The sequence below is a fragment of the Humulus lupulus genome, chromosome X, assembly GCF_963169125.1.
Source record: "Humulus lupulus chromosome X, drHumLupu1.1, whole genome shotgun sequence".
NCBI classification, from domain to species: Eukaryota; Viridiplantae; Streptophyta; class Magnoliopsida; order Rosales; family Cannabaceae; genus Humulus; species Humulus lupulus.
Window position 1 is genome coordinate 199,945,002 of NC_084802.1, and position 6,860 is coordinate 199,951,861.

Below are 6,860 nucleotides of genomic sequence, written 5' to 3' on the forward strand. Positions count from 1 at the left end.
TTCGAACCCAGAAAATCATCCATTTTTCTCCACCAAAACCAAGCCAATTTACCCCAAAACAACCCAACAATTCAAGCTAATCATGACAGAAGTTCTACTACAGTCTTAGCAACAAAACCTAATGAGAATTAACCCCAAACCTCATCTAAAACTCAAGAATGATTCTTCATCTAGCTCACATGCATAACTCTAAAATACCAGCAAAAAAATCAACATAATTCATCAAGTTAAAAGCTTACCTTTGTTCTTAATTAAACCTCTGAGTTAATCCCCTAAGTTCCAAGCTCCTAGCCCCCAAAGTTCCAGCTTGATTCCTTAATCTCTGGTTAGTTTTTCACCAAAACCTCCAAGCTTCCATGGGAGAAGAAAGAAGCGAGAGATAGAGAGAGAGAGATTCGGTTCCTTAGTTTCTGAGTGCTTCCTCAATTTTGTTTTATTTAACTTAAGTCTCTAAGGTTACCTCAAAGGCTCGGGGTACCAAAAATGTCCCCGAGGGAAAAATGGTAAATTTTCCCAATATTCCCTCTTAAGCGTTCTAACTTCTAATATATCTCCAAATATTTATTTTCACAACCCGATGACCCCATAGACGAAATACCCTTTGACTCTCCCCGAGTCGGGTATTCGACCCCGTTGTGACTTTCTAGCTAATCCGCTCCTTAGGACCGTCTCAGATCGTGCAACACATATATATCATAAATATATCATAATAATCAAATTTATTCCCTCAATGGGCTAAAATTAAAAACATGCCCCTAATAACCAAACGTGGCCCACATGCATATTTAATTCACCTAAACATGCATTTCTAATCACATATTCATCAAATTCACACATTAACATATTAAATCACTTAATGCCCTCCAGGCACGCTAATCAAGGCCCTAAACCTTATTAGCAAATTTGGGACACTACAAATATGGCCCAATCTCAAGTGCCACAGATTTGTTTCACTATCGGAATTAGTATTTTGTCATTTAATAGATCTAGGATTAGCTGTTTTAAATAATTTAGAATTATAAGCAGATTTCTCTTTAGCTTGCAGTTTATAGAGCCCATCAATAGATTTTGCAGAACATATCTTAAAACCATATCTCGAAATAACAATCGAATTATTATTAAAAGAAATTTTAAAACCTTGTTCATGCAACATAGAAACAAAAATTAAGTTTCTAGAAAATCCAGGAATATAATAAACGTTCTCTAAAATAAGAAATTTATTCTTCTCAAATTCCAGGCGGGCTGTTCCAACTGCTACTGCAGAGACAATCTGACCACTGCCTACCCTCATAGTCACCTCTCCATCAGCAAGCTTCCTCATTGAACTAAGAATCTGTAGAGAAAAACAAACATGGTTAGTGGCTCCTGAATCTACTATCCAAGATGAGGAATTGGTTTCCACTAAACAAGCTTCTAACACAAGTAAATCAAATTTACCTTTCTTTTTCTCTTTCAGGTCAGCGAGATACTTTGGACAGTTTCTCTTCCAGTGACCATCTACTCCACAGTGCACACAAGTCCCTTTAGGGGTTTTCTTTTTGGAGCTCTTGGTGTTCTTGTTCTCTTTGCCTTTGGATGACTTGTTAGGCTTCTTTGAATTCTTGTCTTTTCCTTTCTCTTTGTCCTTTCCATATCCATTTTTCCTCTTTTTGCTTTTAGCCTTTGAAGAGGATAAGCCAGAATCAACAACATTTTCCTCTCCTTCTTTCTCAGAACCTTTGTTAAGAGATTCATAGGTTTGCAACTGATTTAACAGTTGTGTCATGTTATATTCTAATTTGTTCATGACATAGTTGGTTGTGAAACCTTTAAAAGCTGGAGAAAGCGATTCAAGTATAATGCTCACTTGAGTCCTTTCATCAATGGTTGCCCCATGGATAATGGCATCGTGCATTATATTGATCATGTCTAATACATGTTCTCTGACAGAAACTCATTTCTTCATTTTCTTGGTCATGTAGGATCTGGTGGACTTATGCCTGCACTGATCTGACTGCTGCCCAAACATATCTTGAATGGAATCCCAGATCTCATAAGCAATCTTAGTGTCTTCAAACTTCTTTCTGAGCACATTGTTCATACTTGCAAGCATATAACACTTTGCTTTGTTCTTTGATAAGATCCAATTATCAAACTTTTCCCTTGCAGTTTTGACAGCAGTAGCGGGAGGGACTTCAGGACACTCCTCAGTCAAGACAAATTTGTGGTTCTCACATATTAATACAATGTTCATGTTTGATTTCCATTTCATGTAGTTTTCACCAGTCAACTTTTCACTAGCAAGTAAAGAAGATACAGGATTTGAGCTAGGCATGATTGCTGAAAATAAATAAATAAACAAAAATGAATTTATGCATATAATAAATATCAGTAATTTTTAAAATAGTAAACGTGATGCATGAATGCAACAATTAAATAACACAAAAAAATTACTAATTTCACGATTAATTAATTTGAACATTAATGGACCAACTTTAGGGTAGGTTAGACTAATTCCAAATTAATTTTGAGACAAGTTCTCAAATTTATAAGTGATAACTCAAATCAATATTTCTCTTTTGACTTATAAACAATCGCTTGTTTGGTCAATGATACACTAGTCCGCTCGAAAGCCTAATGTACCTTGTGAGTGTAACCCATTATTTTAGATCAATGACTTAACTCAAGAGTGTGCCTTGGGGTCAGTCAAACTTGAAAACATCATTAAATCCTATTCTTAAAGAAGTCTGCCTTGAGAATAACATAGCCGGAAGCCTTCCTTAGAGGGACACAAGCAATGGTGCCGTGAGGTCCTCTCCATGTTACCTCGGTGCTAACTAATAATGGAGACCATGGAACTTATTGTTATAACTCCCTCTCCCACTCGCTATTTTAAAATATGTGTTTTCTCAAAACATCCTATGCTTTTTAATTAGTTTGTAAAAATAAAGTAATCGATTTTTACCAAATGATATTCTAATAATTACTAATCCAATTAAGCAAAATTAAAATGATAGAACTATGCCCTAATTAATTCAATTTTAAGTTGCTATAATTACTATGGATATCATTTATTATATAATAAAACAATTTTATTAAATACTATAAATTAAACTACTTTTAAAATCAATTTCCGCTATTGAACTAGTTAAAATTAGATTTATTATTATATGGTCCATCACATAAAGCATATAATCACAAAGGACAATCCTAAGGCATGTTTCTACTCATATGAGATGCATGCTAATTTTAAATACTGTCTGGGTAATATGTATGGCATGTCAAAAAATTCATGATAAGTATTAAACAATTTAATCACATTCAAACATTTAAATAAATAAATAAAAGCGGGCCGGGTGTCTTGGGTATCTCTAGAAAAATTACAACACTTGCAAAATTATACACAAAAATGTAAGAAACTAAATAAAACCTATAGAAATCTCTATCTTCAGCTTTGGGCTTTCACAAGAAGTCTTGATCCATTAAGCCATTCATCCATTTAATTTTGAATTAAAATAATTTGTAATTATCTTAAACAAATTTTAAGAATAATTAATTTGGGCTTTAATGCCCAACAAGTTATTAGGCCTACTTTTGAATTTGGACTCAAACAATTAATTAAAAAAAACAATTTTAATTATGGGATTAAACTAAATTAGGCCCACAATTTAAATAGATAACAAAAATGCAAGCCCTAGGGTTTAGAAACCCTAGGGCCGGCGGGGCAAGAGGCATGGCGGGAGGCCATGGCAAGGGCTAGCAGCGGCTCGACGGGGTCTTGGTGCCCTGGAGCAGGCGTTGGGGCCTGGGATGCTGCACAGGGGGCATGGGCCAGCAGTTGGGGCCATGGATGGAAGGCGCGTAGGGTGCGGCAGGGAGTCAGCAGGGCGCGCGCGGAGGCAGGCGCAGGGCCGCACAGTCGGGGAGCCACAAGCCACGAGGTCGTATAGCAGCGTGCGATAGCCTTGGGCTCGGTCTTCGGGCACGGAACCCGGGGCTCGTGCCTTACATAATTTTTTCTAATAATTTAATGCAGAAAATTAAATTACAAAAATTCATATGCCCCAAAATGGCTTACATTTTTCATCTTGAAATTTAAGAACAATTCCTAAACCCAAAACACCATATAATTAACGACCCTTAAGAATAAACTTTAAACATACATGCATCCATCCATTTACACATATTACGATAACATAAGAATGCATATTATGCCCACACAGTAATTAATGTATGCAAAGATTAGTGATCGCTCTAGTACCAATTGTTAGGAACGAGTTTCCTAATACGCAGCGGAATTGTGTGATGGGTTGGCCGAGTGTACAACAAAATTTTTGTAACATATTTAAACTACTTTTAAATATGCGGATCCATTAATATACATACATTAATCATAAACAAGAAAAGAATAAAGAACATACCTCTTGATGCCTATCAAGTGTCCTTACTATCTTTTCATAAAATAAACGATCTTCCTATCCAAGCTGCTCCCAGGTACTCACACCAAGATCTTCCACATCATTCTCTACACCTCTAGAAGTGTGTGGGCACTTAGAGAATAAAGGATGGTATATTTCTGATTCAACTTGATGTACTCAACACATGAGATCAAGAGAATAGGCCTCAGAGTGGTTCTTTATCTTTTTCAGGGAGAGATGTAAAGTATCGTTCTTTTCTTAGAGCGAATAATTAAGTATCTTGTTATTTTCTGATAAGTCTAACTTACATAGAAAATATTTAAATTTAAAAAAATAAATATGTAACCAATTACAATTTATCTTTTAATTAATTAATTATCTTATTAATGAAAATATTAAAACTGTTGACCCTCGATTTGGTCAACAACACAGAGTCAAATAAAATGACAGAAATTAGATGAATTCAAGTGAAGAAGATAAATGACACAAGGGTTTATAGTGGTTCGGCCCCAAGTGATGGTAATGACCTACGTCCACTTAGTGTTCTTATTAATGTAATGAAAACCTGCGATCAGTAAAACAAGGGTTTACCAAGTTTCACTAGCTCAATAATAGATACAAAGAATTGCGTAAGAACAATGATTTTCTCCCCCAGTCCCTAAAGATCCTTCTCATGAGCCCTTTGAGTCCTATTTATAGGCTCAAGGATCTCCTTATGGACCGATGTGCCTTGATTACATTTAATACAAACGTATCTGAATAATAATGGAGATTACACTTTTTATATAAATACAGGATCAAATATCTCTAGAAAATATTTGACATACTGCGACCAGCCCTAGTCGCCTATGAAATATCCCCTTTGCCGTGCGAATTCTTCTATGGTTGATGGTCAACCAGAACATAACCACTTAAATTGCCACGCGCATCTCACATGCGTACTAATCTTTACAAGTCATCAAGTGAATCTTTTTTGGGTAAACATTTGCCCCCAAGTTTATTTTATTGCGACCAACATTTAATAAACTTACTCAATCAGCTATTTGTCTGGCCTATCACATCTGTCAGTCATTTTTCGAAAAAGTAAGCGATCATGACTTTTACAGTTTCCCAAAAATATTTCGACGGTTATTGCGATTTCCCATACATCAAAATTCCACTCCCATCATTATCTTTTCAATTGCACCACGATCAGTATAAATATACCACCTTTCCAGTTTTCACTTTTTACTGAAGCTTTCTCTCTCTTCAAGAACTTAGAAAAAATTCTCAAGAAAAAACCCAAAAAACCTCTCTGATTCGAGATGCCTTCAACTTTGCTTCGAGCAACAATCCTCGTGATTCCTCTGCAAACCATAATCCAAGTAAGTTTCAAACTCACCTTCTCTTTTATGCTCTCTAGAATAAATTTTGTGAATTTTTCTGATTGTGTCTCCATTGTTCTTGATGAAAAGCTTCTCGGGTAATCAGGCTCATACAAAGACGTATAGAAACATGCTAGAATAGGGATATTAGGTAGTATAAAACACTAGACAATGTTTAGAAATTAATGTGGGACATAGGACTAATGATTTAGGGCCTAAAATCGAAATGAAAATTCGATTTTAATGTTTTTGAAAAAACTGGGTTTTTCCCGCCTATTTTCAGAGTCAAAAAGTTTTCTCGAAAAAACTTTTCACCTTCACTTTTTGATCTATTTCTTCAAACTGATCGCATGTTTGTAGTGTTTATATTAGGATGTTGCTGGTCATGTAAAAGAAAAACTTTTATACACGAGCAATGTTATCCTTATATTTCTCTTCTTCTATCTATTGGTCGTAGATTCTCACTTCCCCTTTACTCTTCTCAGATATTCATGCATGATCCTTGGGGAGGTGAGAGACCAATAGACGATGATCTTCTTGCGTTTCTGTTCGAGGATCAAGAACAGCCTTCCTTTCCCTGAGCCTTCATTTTCACATCAAAATCCCACGACCAGTCCTTCAATTAGTCAGGCACACATGGGTCGTGTCAAATACACAGCTCGCAAGAAAAAGAAAACCACCAATTCTCCTTCTAACCAACCAGCAACCAATACTAAGGGTTTGTCAAACGACCCTCAACCTCTAAATTTCTCTCCACCAGACATTCAGCCAAAAGCCCGTCCTCGCGATGGCCCCTGAGTAGAAACGGACTGGTACGTCGCCCCTCCTAGTGTCATATCAACCAGGATGATGGCCAAGTATTCCATGAAGTATGGGCTTCCTGGAGTTACTTTACACAAACCCACACCCGACCAAAGGGAAAACGTGCCTGGAGGTGCCTTTAACGCCTAGTCGACGTTTCACATCGAGGCAGGGGCAATCTTGCCCTTGTAGGAATTTTTCCAAGGGGTGGAGATTTATTTCAAGGTCGCCCCTTTTCAGATAACACCCAATGGATATAGAGAACTGTCAGCACTCTATATTCTTTATAACCACAAAA